This window comes from Nicotiana tomentosiformis, chromosome 1 (genome assembly GCF_000390325.3).
Source record: "Nicotiana tomentosiformis chromosome 1, ASM39032v3, whole genome shotgun sequence".
Lineage (NCBI taxonomy): Eukaryota > Viridiplantae > Streptophyta > Magnoliopsida > Solanales > Solanaceae > Nicotiana > Nicotiana tomentosiformis.
In genome coordinates, this window is record NC_090812.1 from 136,656,499 (window position 1) to 136,670,065 (window position 13,567).

Genomic DNA, 13,567 nt, shown 5'->3' on the forward strand with positions numbered 1-13,567 from the left:
AGCTTATCTAGGCTTGAAATGGCGAAAGTCAAATTTTTGGAGATTTGGACTGGTAGTGAAAATTTTGATATCGGGGTTGAATTCCAATTCCGGAAGTTGGAGTAGGTCTGTAATGTTGAATATGACTTGTGTGAAATAATTGGGGTCAATCGGATATGGTTTGATAGGTTTCGACGTCGGTTGTGGAAATTTGAAGTTTCAAGTTCTTTAAGTTTGAATTGGAGGGAGATTTGTGATTTTAGCATTGACTGATGTGGTTCGAGGGCTCGACCAATTTCGTATGGTGTTTTAGGATTGGTTGGTATATTTGGTTGAGACCCCCGGGGCCTCGGGTGAGTTTCGGATGCTTAACAGACCTTTTGAACTTAAGAAAAGATAGCAGATTTCTGGTGTTTTTGTTGCAGACATTTCTTCATCGCGTTCACGAGAGAGGTCTCGCGATCGCGTAGGGCATCTGGGAGACCAGCTCAAGTTTGTTCTTCGCGTTCTTGTAAAGGAGATCGCGTTCGCGAAGGTATGGTCAGTGAAAGCATCACGAACGCGAAGAGTAGAACGCGTTCGCGTAGAGGAAGTGAGGCAGCTGGGGACCCACGTCATTTGGTCTACGCGTTCGCGTAGTGGGTATCGCATTCGCGAAGGACCAGAAAGTGAAAGATACGCATTCGCGAGAGGTCCCTCGCGTTCGCGAAGGAGAAAATTTGGTCAGTGGAATTTTTGTTACACGCGAACGTGAGTGAGTGGCCGCGTTCGCGAAGAAGAGAACACCTGGGCAGATTTAAAAGTTCAAAATCGAGGGTTTATGTCATTTTTTCACCATTTGGACTTAAGAGCTCGGAATTTGGCGATTGTTGGAGGGATTTTCACGTGGGTGTTTGGGGTAAGTGATTCATACCTAATTTTGGTTAATTCTCATGATTATGTCTTTGATTTCATCACTAAATTAGTGATTTGGGGTGGAAAATTAGAGAATATTTGAGAAAGGTTCTTAGGCCGAATTTTGGGATTTTGATTGAGATTTTGGTATCGGATTTGAGTAATTTTGGTAAGAGTGAACGCGTGAGTGAATGGGTGTTCATATTTTGTGACTTTTACCCGATTCCGAGACGTTGACCCGGAGAGGCTTTTTAGAGCGATTTTCTAATTTCTTGCTTTAGCTTTAATTTTATTAGCTAGATTAGTTCCTTGTAGTCATATTTATGATATGTAATTGATTTTGGCTAGACTTGGGTCATTCAGAGTCAGATATTCATGGAAAGAGCATTGTTACAGATTGATTGAGCTTGGTTCGAGGTAAGTGACTTGTCTAACCTTGTATGGGGGAACTCCCCTTAGGACTTGGTATTGTTTGGATATGTGAGCGCCGTGTACGTGAGGTGACGAGTACGTATACGGGCTAATTATTGTAAAAACCCAATTTCTGCTAAATAATAACCTGTTTTCCTTCTTATTTGAGTCATATCAGCATGTGTAGTATCCTGTTAGATTAGAATAGCATGTTTACTTGCCTTAATTGTCTATCTGAACTCTGTGCAGCTTGTTTAGTGAATTTTCTACTTTTTCTTGGCTTGTACTTAGTCTAAATTATAGCATTTCATGTTGTAGCTGTCGAATTCTTTTGTTTGAGCTATGTATTTACTTTTGGGACTACGGAACGGTATTCCGGATGATCCCACTGCATATTTACTTTTGGGACTACGGAATGGTATTCCGGGAGATCCCCCTGCATATTTACTTTTGGGACTACGGAATGGTATTTTGGGAGATCCCCCTGCATATTTACTTTGGGAGTACGGAAGGGTATTCCGGGAGATCTCCCGCCACATTTACGTTTGGGACTACGAGACGGTATCTCGGGAGATCCCCTATTGTTATCTGTGTGTGTTGAGCTGTTACCTTTCTACGATTTCATTCTTGTTAAATTTCTGCCTTCATTTTATTGCGATATTTCATTCTGCCTTGTTTCTATTATATATATACCAGTAGGGCCCTGACCTGACCTCCTCACTATTCGACCGAGGTTAGGCTTGGCACTTATTGGGTACCGTTGTGGTGTACTCACGCCCTTTCCTGCATATATTTTTCGTGTGCAAATCCAGATTTTTTTTTTACCAGCCTCGTCCTTAGTTGCAGTCACTGCTGTTTTTGGAGAACTTCAAGGTAGATCTGCTCGGGTCTTGGGAGTGTCATGTATATTTCGAGAGTTGATTATTGTATATGCCGAGCGACATCTTAATTGCTTATTAAAATATCTGTTACTGTTAGTTGTTAATTTTTATGTTTTTCATTTCATTTCCGCAAGTGTTAGGCTTACCTGGTCGTAGAGACTAGGTGCCGTCACGACGATTCACGTAGGGAGAATTTGGATCGTGACATAGTTCTAGTATGGTCGCTTTTATTGACTAATGTAAGACTTATTGGCTATTCTTGTATTGTATTGGTTATGGTTTGCCTATTACCACATAATTAATTATTGTATTATATTAATTGTGTTCATCAAGATGCGGTACGCACACAAGGTATTCTTCTTTGAAGTTGGGTGTTAAACAAAGGTACGAGAATGTACACATGGTTAAAATATATTTATTTTAAATTAAAAGGTATCAACACGCGGGAATGCGCACATGATCCTTTTATTATTTAAGGATATCGATCCAAGGTTCGGGTATGAATACATGGGCTAATAGAGTATTAAGAATATTTAATTATTTTGTCTCTTTTATATTCGAGATATTTAATTGTATATTTTTATTATTTGGCTTAATATTTTTGGAGTTAATGTACAATATTTATTTTACGGAAAAAATTGAGGCAGCTTATAGCTTCATTAACTTTGAGCGTAGAATTTGTTTTTTATATTTTACCCACTATTTGGTTTATTACTTTAAATCCATACAGCCTAACTACTAATAATTTTCCAATAATGCAGCATCATCAATAATGTAAGAAAAATATTCAAACTACTTAAAAATAAATATATTTATAATTATTATTTAAAGCAAAACGTGAATTAAAACTTTGAGAGAAGCCATGAAAAATTCCATTAAGTTGATTCTGCAGACTTGCCTATAGTTAGAGCAAAGCCGAAATTATACCTTTATACTATATTAACAAAAACTTTCCAGCACACACAGAGGAACTAGGATGCAATGTAGTAAAGTTTCTTAGTATGAAGTAAAAAAAAAAACTTATGGAGTTCTTTAACTATTTTTTCTAATGGTGAAATAAAAATATCTATGTGCCCAAACTAAATTAAAATAGCTAACATCACTCTAAAGCAATTACGATAAATAATCTGACAAACTAATGAAACTATATTTACTAGAGGAAAGTCAATATATAAAGATAAGAAATAAGATTCTTATCGATCAAGTTTATGCAAATTATCACAAGGGAAGCAACATCCAAATCCCACAAAAAGGTCTACGCATACTCGATCAACATGCCGTGGGGATTGAACGCGAAATTACGTTGAATGCGCCGAATAAAAGCCCTAATGTCCTCATGTTCATATATATGCAGAAACTCTTAGTCTTTATATAATCTCACCAATTGAATAGCCAAATTAATCTCATATTTAATAATATAGAGCCTTATGAAATTAATGGAATTAACCAAGACATGATATTAACTTTCCAGTTTCTAAACCTCAAAGGTCAACTACACAACAACTTATTTTAATTAGAAAACCAAACCTTCAAGAATGCTTTATATTTTACAGAAGCTAAACATTGTGACTAAGAAATCTTCATATTTAAAAGTATTGTAGATATTTTCATATTTAAAAGTAATGCTAAGACAGTAGCTTGTATCTCAACAAACAAATTCAGAATAGAACTAAAATCTTCCACAGATTATTGCGCACATAAAATAACTAAGCAAGAGGAATAAAAACCTTTGCAGTGAAGCTTTTCAATATATTTTGAGAAAAATCCGGCAATTACAATAGATGCGCGAAACTTGTGACCGCGAACTGGATCCCCAAACTCGAAAACTTTCGTCTCTCCTAAAATTCTTTTAAAACTCTCTGACATCTCTTCTCTAAATTCTTTTTTACCTTCCTCTTAATTTTGTTTTCTTCTCTTAAATCTCGTTTCCCTTTTTGTTGATTTGTGAAATGTCTCTTATATAGATGTGTGTGTTGTCTGTTTTTCTCTGAAAGTGGGGATGTGGCCATGTGGGGAGAATTTGATGAGGGGAGACGTGAGTGTGTGCAATTGTGGTGAGATATATTAGGGAGTGAAAGTGGAGATAGTGAGGAAGTTGGGGAAATGGGGGATTTGGGAGGAGCAGATCGTGGGGGTTTGCTGGGATTTATGTTCCTTTTCCCCCTTATTTTGTTACTTTTTGTTTGGTTTTTCGTCAGTTACTTTTATTAAATAACTTTTCGCCTTTTTTTTTTATTTTTTTTAAATGAAGACAAGAGAAAGTAATATATATAGATTAAAATATTAACCAATTACTTTTACACTTAAATATTGTATACATAAAAATATATATTTTATATTATAGTTACCATAGCTTGCATTTAAAATTTATATTAGAAGAAACTAGATATTTTTTATAAATTTTTTTTTTCTCTTTGCAAGTAGAAATAAATTTTGTACTATAAGTATGTGATTTTTTTAATTTTTTTTTTTGTAATTTTTAAAAATAACCCATTAAAAGTAAAATAAAAGTTTAAAATATCAAGATTAGACCTAAAAATAATATTTACACTAAAATAGTACATAATTTAGGTATGGTAAAAAATTAGTTGTTCACAATCGCGATACACCTCCGCGATCGCGAAGAAAGGCCTAACACCAGCAAAAACCTACAACTCTCATAATGCTCCGGGTAGTCCGAAACTCATCCAAGCCATCCGGAACCCCATCAAATCATACCAACAAGTCTATAAATAATATCCGGACCTATCTAAAACCTCCAAATACATACGATAACATAACAATAACGAATCAAAGGCCAAAATGCGAATTGAACTTCTCTTAAGTTCAAGAACCTTCAAACTTCAACCAAGCGTCCGATTCAAGCCTAACCTATCCAAAACGAACTCAAACTTTACACACAAGTCTCGAATAAAAAATGAACCTATTCTAACTGCCGGAACTAAAATCCGAGTCCGATTTCACCAAATTCAATCCCAGGTCAAATTTAGGAACTCTCCAAACCTTTAAATTGCCAAGTTTCGGCAATTAGCGCCAAATCACCCTAGGAACCTCCAAATCTAAATCCGAACATATAAACCTATTGGAATCATCAAATCACTAATCGATGGTCATTTATACAAAAGTCAAACTTTGGTCAACTCTTGTAACTTAAGCTTCCAATAAGGAACTAAGTATTTTCACTCCAATACATTTTCAGAACCAAACCAACCATCCCCGCAAGTTACAAAACAACAACCAAGCATATATAAAGCATCAAATGGAAATGCGGGTTCAAATACCCAAAATAATCGGCTGGGTCGTTAAATTCCCCCCCCCCAAAATCAAATGTTCGTCTTCGAGCGAGTTTAAAATCATACCTGGAGTACCAGAAAGGTGAGGATATCTACTCTGCATATCATGCTCGATCTCTCAATCACCTCCACGATTGGATGACCTCTCAAATGGACCTTCACCGATGCAATATCTTTCGACCTCAGCTTCCGAACCCGCCTATCAAAAATGGCCACTGGCTCATCCTCATAAGCCATATTCTATTCAACTACACTATTTTGAAATCCAAGACGTGTGACTTATCTTCATGATATTTACGAAGCATGGAAACATGGAACACCAGATAAACTCCCAAAAGACTAGGAGGTAAGGCAAGTCTATAAGCAACCTTGCCAACTCTCTCCAACACCTCGAAGGGACCAATAAACCTCAGGCTCAGCTTGCCCTTCTTCCCGAATCTCATCATGGCCTTCATAGGCATAAATCAAAGAAGAACCTTCTCACCCTCCATGAACGCCATGTCACGAACTCTCCTATCAGCCTAACTCTTCTGCCTGGATTGTGCTTTGGTAAGCCTATCCTGAATTAACTTCACCTTCTCTAGGGCATTATGAACCAAGCCTGTGCCCAATAGCCTAGCCTCACCGAGCTCTAACCAACCATCTGGAGTACGATATTGCCTCACATATAAAGCCTCATATGGAGCCATCTAGATATTTGACTGGTAGCTGTTGTTGTACGCAAACTCTGCTAAAGGTAGAAACTAGTCCCACTGACCTCTAAAATTGATAGTGCATGCTCTTAACATATCCTCCAAGATCTAAATGGTCTGCTCGGACTGTCCATCCATTTGAGGGTAAAATACAGTACTCAGCTCAACCTGCAGGCCCAACTCATGCTGGAGTGCCCATTTAATGTGCAAAGTAAACTGATTGTCACGGTCTGAGATGATAGAAACAAATACAACATGCAGGCGAACAATCTCCCTGATATAGATCCTAGCCAACTGCTCTGAAGTGTAGGAAGTCATGACCAGAATGAAGTGCACCGACTTAGTCAACCGATCCACAATGACCCAAATGGTATCAATCTTCCTCAAGGTCCATGGAAACCCTACCACAAAGTCCATAGTAATGCGCTCCCACTTCCACTCTAGTATATCAATCTTCTAAAATGAACCACCCGATTTCTGATGATCATACATGACCAATTGGCAATTCAAACACCTAGAAAGATGCCCAAAAAATGCCTTTCTTCATCCTCCTCCACTAATGCTGCTTCAAGTCACAATACCTCTTCGTAGAACCGGATGAATAGAATATCGCGAACTATGAGCCTCCTCAAGAATCAACTCTCTCAAGCCATCGACATTAAGAATACAAACTCGACCCTGAAGTCGCAATACATCGTCATCACCAATAGTCTTATCCTTAGCATCGTCGTGCTGCATCGTGTCCTTAAGTACAAGCAAGTAAGGATCATGATACTAGCGATGTCACGACCCAAAATTCCAACCAGTAGTGATGGCGCCTAACACACTTGCTAGGCAAACCTGACATAACAAAAATGATCCAAAACAGCAGAAATGACAAAATTAACTTAAGTCTCAACCTTTCTATAGAAAAATAATGTCAATACATTATAAATCCCCCCCAGAATTGGTAAATACCGACTCATGAGCTCTAAAATAAAAAATACAAGTCTAAAAGCTTAATAGTAATACCGTTTGAAATAAAGACAACAATAAAATCTCTCTCTCTCTCTCTATATGTGTATATATATAGACAATTAAATTTATACATGGTTTATAGATAAGTAAATTAATTTAATCCTGAAATACTAGATGATTAGATAAAAACATAACATTTAGCCTTGAGATGGAGATAAAATAGATGAAATTGTAATTCCGGGAGCAGGGCTTCCAAACACAACAACAATGATATCAAAAATAAGAATATAAAATTATAATAAGCTTTGAATAGAGTGTAGCATATCTTTGCCAGAAAATTTATGTCCTTTACAATGATAATAGAGCTCACTCTTTATAACTGCACCTAGGGAACAAGGTCCTAGGATCAAGCCCCTCTTTAATGTCAATTATGAGGGTCCCATTGAAGAATGTGTAATGGAAGGCAGTGAATGCCATATTTCTTGTAATGGGTAGTGTATTTAATGCTATAGAATATTCCTCGTTAAAAGCTACCGGGTGGCAGGCATTTACTTCATCTTTATGAGTATCGCTCTCTCCGACAATAGACGGGATCTTTGCCTTTGTTTTAAGCTATATTTTGTCTTCGGCTCCACGTGTCACTTCCTCATGCGATCATTTAATATAAACATATTTTACCCTATACAGATAGTCCCCCTACTTTTCCGTGGCATAAATTTGTGTCACCGGGAAGTTACTAGAAACATCTTCTTTGGTGGGAAATTCACTGACCTCCTCTGAATATTTTTTGACGGTTGATTAGATGCACGTCTCTCTGCATTTAATGTTCCGAACACACATCATCCCATGACTTAGCATCACTTTTCCCGGTTATCGAGGTAATTATAGCCACGAGTTTAGCCGCCTATACATTTACTTATACACATCATCCTCCTTCATTTACACTTTATAATACTCTACATTTTCTTAAACTTCTTTACTCAGCTCATAATTTGTCTTTAACATTTCTTTAGCTTTCTTCTTTCAGAGAATACCCTTCTTCTGATAAAAAATAGCCCCTTCTTCCAAAAATACTATTTCTTCAAAGAAAAAAGGTAAAGCTGGTGATGCTGCTCCCCCTACGGTGAGCACCATCATCCCAAAGAATTTGATTACTACCAAATATTTTGAAGAAAAGTATCCTTCTGCTCACCCTCGTACGTGGGCTGTTAGTGTATACCGTTCTTCTATCTGTCCTTCCAGTATCCCTGCTGTGAAGGAAGACTGCCACTGTCAGGATTTGGACATTATCGCTCCCGACCTGGTGGAGTGGATAACTTTACCCAAGAGGGGTTTTACATTTTTTACACATATCACTTCACTTTGGGAGTGTTTTCTTTGAGTGGAGAGCTTGATTTCGTCATTGTGGAGTTTTTCCTCCGCTATCAGGTGTGCTTGGCACAGGTAAGTCATTCCGTGTGGAGGACAATTGCTTGTCTTCGATGCCTGTGCCAGGAGACGGCAGAAGAGCTATCACTAGCTCGAGTGATGAACCTCTATTCCCATAACATCTTCCTTGGGGGAATAATAAATTTCAGCAAGCATGGCCACCATGCACTAATATCCAGCATGGATGATGACAGTGACCGTGGGTGGATGGAACGGTTCTTTTCAGTCGCCACCAGTGACATCATCCCGGCCATGGCTCTATCTTTTTCGGAACTATGGAACCGCACTCGTAAGTCTATCATTTGTTTCTTCTTCTGTTAAAGATCATTCCACATTATTATTGACCCTTCTTCTTTTACCTATTTCAGCGATTCGGTGGGTTCCCCCAAAATCTTCTTTTACCCGCACGTGGAAAGAACTGTCCCTGAAATATGGGTGGCAAGCCAAAAATCATGATAAGTCGAACTCATCTTGTTTTTACTTTTTCACATAAGGAAGTTTTTTGACTCTTTTCTTCTATTGAATTCAGGTCTACCCTAGGGTTCTGTTGTTGTCCCCGAGGAGGACGTTTTGACTTACCTTGTTGATACGACGAGGCTGTTGCAGGAGGCTTTTACACAGACAGGTGTCTCCGGGCCTGCTTCTGGTGCGAGTGCTTCTTCTCGGAGTCCTCGCTCGGAAAACAAGCAGCCAAAAAGAAGACGTTCCTCCACAGGCGGGGGAAAGAATAAGAAGGCAAAGAATGTTACTCCCGAGTCATCTCCGGATGTTGTGGTGATGAGCCTCCAGCTCGGGCCGACCATAGACACTGTGATGATTGACAGTGATGGGGAAGACATTTAAGAAGGGGCTTCTCTACATAGAATATGCCGACCTTCCTCAGCTCAATGGACTGCTCAATCTGTTGAGTTAGTTACACCTATAGAGGACGATGCCTTTGCACTCTGAGGCGAGTTTGAGATGGTGGAAAATGCCAACACCTGTTTTCGAATCCCTGTCGCTGCACTCGGTACTGTGAGGCTGAGTACCGGGTCCCTGTCGTCTTTGGCTGACAAGCAACTAACACCTAGCACTGTGCTTGTCGCAGCCACTTCTCATCCTTAAACGCATCAACTTCATCTCCTTATTTATCAACTCTTCCACCAGCAAGTGCTACATCATCTCCGTCGGCCGCATCTTTCAGAGAAGAGGACGTTCCTCTCCCCCAGTCCCCATTTCATGGGAATTTTGGGCAAAATTACGTTGCCCCCTCAGAAGATCCGCAAATGAAGAGGTGCGTTACTTTCTCGTTCTCTACCAGATGAAATCTGCTGTCTCGGCCGGTGGAACTTGCTAACTATCTGAAGCCTTTGGCTTCAGAAAAAGATTAGGAAAATATACAAGCTCTCTCTGGAGAGTGCTTGTTGAACAATGCTATGCACAATGCCGCAATGGTATATTCTTCATTTCCTTCGTTATCTCTTCTATATTTGATTTCATAGTATTTTGAGTTTGCCTTTATTGTTTCGCATGCCAATTTACTTGCTTTCGAGGGCCTCCAAAGGTTGATTCGAGATAAGGAGGAACTTAGCTCCGAGCGAAATCATATTTTGTCCGAGCAGGACCAAACTACTGCTCGCCTCTCAGAACTAGAAGCCAAAGATACTGAGGCTGTTGTGTTAGAGGCTCGTTTGCAACAAAGCGAGCAAGAAGTAGACCCTTAGACAAGAGATCGCTCCGCTGAGGGTTCAATTTGAAGAGGCTAGGGCTAAATGGGCTAAAGTCCATAGTATCGTTCTTGCTGCATCCAATTGTGAGGCTACCTCCGCTGAAAGATTAAATAATTTGAAGGCGGCCTTGAACTCCAAAACTGAAGAGCTTGCTGTTGTTGGGGTGAAATATGCCCAATTGGAGGAGAAGTATAAGAGGGCCATTGAGTATAATAGATTTTTCAGCTCTACTATTCGTGATCTCGATGTTAACCTCCGGTCTGTTAGATCTGCACGGGAAAATCTTTCTGCCGAGGTTGACCAACTTAAAGAAGAACTCAAGTGCTGAGCGGCTTCCCTCGTTGTTGAAAAAACATATGTTATGTATATCATGAGGAGAAAAACCTTGGAAGAGGCTAAAGCGGGTGTCATTGACTTTGATGCCGAAATCATTAAAGCCCGTGAGCTGGAGTCAACTACTAAAAGGGGTCTTCCGGCCAAGCTTGATGCTTCCGATTCTTGTAGTTTTGGTTCTGGTTCTGAATTCTCGGGAACTGAAGAGGAACCTAAAGGCGATGATGCTGAAGGTCAAAATGATGAAGGACAAGACATTGAGCCGACGGCGGATCTACCCACTTCTCCTGGGGTCGTGGATGCTTCTCTTCCTCCAAGTTTCGGAGATGTAACAACTTAGCTTTTTATTTATTTTCCCATCTTTTGTACTTGTGTTGTTTGGCACATTTGTTATAAATAAAAACACCATTTCCTCAATTATTGCATAAGTTTTCCTTTCTGCATATTTTTATTTAAGCATTTATGCAAGTTTAATATATGTGTCCTTTTTCGTTTAAGTGTTTTGCACAAGTTTTACTGTTTGCGTCTGATTAAGCAAGGCTTTGGGTGTATTTCCCCCGAAAGCATTTGGATTTCGGGCACGAGTTCTTCTGAAATCAACCCTTTATCGTGAGGGTTTTCATAAGAGAGGGCCCTCTTATATTTATGGTGCTCTTGAAGAGGACGTGTCATGTTCATTACGACACTAGCATTTGAAGTACTTCTTTGACTTTCAAATGACAAAATAAATTCATCGTTTAGACACGAAACAAGATAAAAATAAAAGGACTTTACTTTATTCCTTCCATTTTTCAAAAAGTACATAAGCATCCGTTGTGGTAAAAGAAATTGCCATTTTTTGTGGCTAACTTATACAACTTGTTTCTACGGGGCTGACCGCGCAATCCCCGGTCTCGATGATATAACTATCCTTCAGGTTTTGTATTCCGATCGAAATGACAGTCATTATTGCCGTATCCTCATATCATTCCCCCTAATGTTCGAATGCGAATAGGATCACTGGAAGTTTAACACCATCGAGGATTCCACTAATGAATTTCTAGATATTCTTCCATTCGGTAATAAAATTCACTTCCCCTTAGGAATTTATGCTGTCGAGCCAAACACTATCTAACAATCGATAGCAAACTTAACTTCCCGGTGGGAACTTTGCTACCGAGCAAAAGAATATTTAACCGCTCCGAAGTGTTTCTTCGCTTGTGTGCCTTGTTATTAGAAGGTCTTATTGATGCCGTTGAAACTTTTTTCGTAGTATGCTTTCCATTGCTGCCTTGTTAAAAACTTTGCCAGAAAAACCCAATTGGGACAAAAACTAGATGAAGGGAAAAAGAGTGCAACACATACTTTTAGTAAAGGTGATGTTCATCAGCAAAAGTATCTCTTTAGGTGTGCTACATTCCAGCTGCTTGGCAACTTTTCACCATCTTGATCCTCCAACTTGTATGATCATTTCCCGGTGAAAGCGGAAACCCGTTAGGGGCCTTCCCATGTTGGACCTAGATTCTCTGCCTTGAGTTCCCGGGTGTTTTGAGTTACTTTCCTTAGAACCAAGTCTCCCACTTTGAAATAACGTAGGTTAGATCTTCGATTGTAGTATCTTTCTATTCTATGCTTTTGCGCTGCCATCCTTATATGCGCCAAGTCCCTGCATTCATCGAGCAACTCCAAATTGACCAATATTGCTTCATTGTTTGCTTCTTCATTTTTCTGGAAGTATCTCAACGTAGGATCCTCTACTTCCATCAGGATCAGGGCTTCTGCTCCGTACACAAAGGAGAAAGGAGTCTCGCTGGTACTCAATTTGGCCGTTGTTCGGTACGCCCATAGTACTCCAGGTAGTTCCTCGGGCCATTTGCCTTTAGTTGCTTCCAATCTCTTTTTGAGATTTTGTATAATTATTTTGTTCGTTGATTCCGTTTGACCATTTGCTCTCATATGATAGGGAGAAGATGTGATCCTTTTGATTTTCAAGTCTTCAAGGAACTTCATGACCTTTGTGCCTATAATTTATGGCTCGTTGTCGCAGGCTATCTCTTTTGGTATCCCAAATCTGCAAATTATGTTCTCCTACAAGAAATCCACCACTTCACTTTTTTCGATCTTCTGATAAGGACCTGTTTCAGCCCACTTAGAAAAATAGTCAGTTAAAATCAAAGAAAATCTTACCTTATCCGGGGCCGGCGGCAGTGGTTCGACGATATCCATTCCCAACTTCATGAATGTCCATGGAGAGAAAATGGTGTGCAATGGTTCTGCTGGTTAATGTACCAACGGTGCGTAGCGGTGACACTTATCGCATTTTTGAACAAAATCTTTGGCGTCTTGTTCCATTCGGGGCCAATAGTAGCCTGCCCTTACTAATTTTAGTACTAGGGAATCTGTGCCCGAAGGATTTCCACAGATCCCTTCGTGGACTTCTCGCATAACATAATTAGCTTTGGAGGCTCCCAAACATCGGGCCAGTGGGTCTTGGAAAGATTTCCTGTACAATTGGCCTCCTTTCAAAATATAACACGCTGCTTTAGCGCGCAACGCCCGGGATGCCTTGGGATCTTCAGGCAACTTTTCGTGCTCGAGGCAATCAATGATCTCATTCATCAAATCCCAAACCAAATTATTCGCGTTTACCTCATAATAGTTGTCTGCGTCCAGAATCGAGTGCATAAGCTGTACGATCGTACCAGAGTCTGATCCCTTCATTTTCGTTGATGAGCCAAGGGTAGCTAGTGCGTCAGTTTCTGCATTCTCTTCCCTCGTGATATGTGTAATTGACCACTCCCAGAACCGAGCAAGTAGAGCCTAAGCCTTCTCTACGTATTGTTGCACACGTTCCTCTTTGGCTTTGAAGATCCCGTAGACCTGATTTACCACCAACTAGGAGTCGCATTTGATTTCTAGGACCTCAGAATCTAGTCCCCGGGCCAATTCGAGTCCTGCAACCAAAGCTTAATACTCCGCTTCATTGTTAGTCAGAGGAACCATTCTTATGG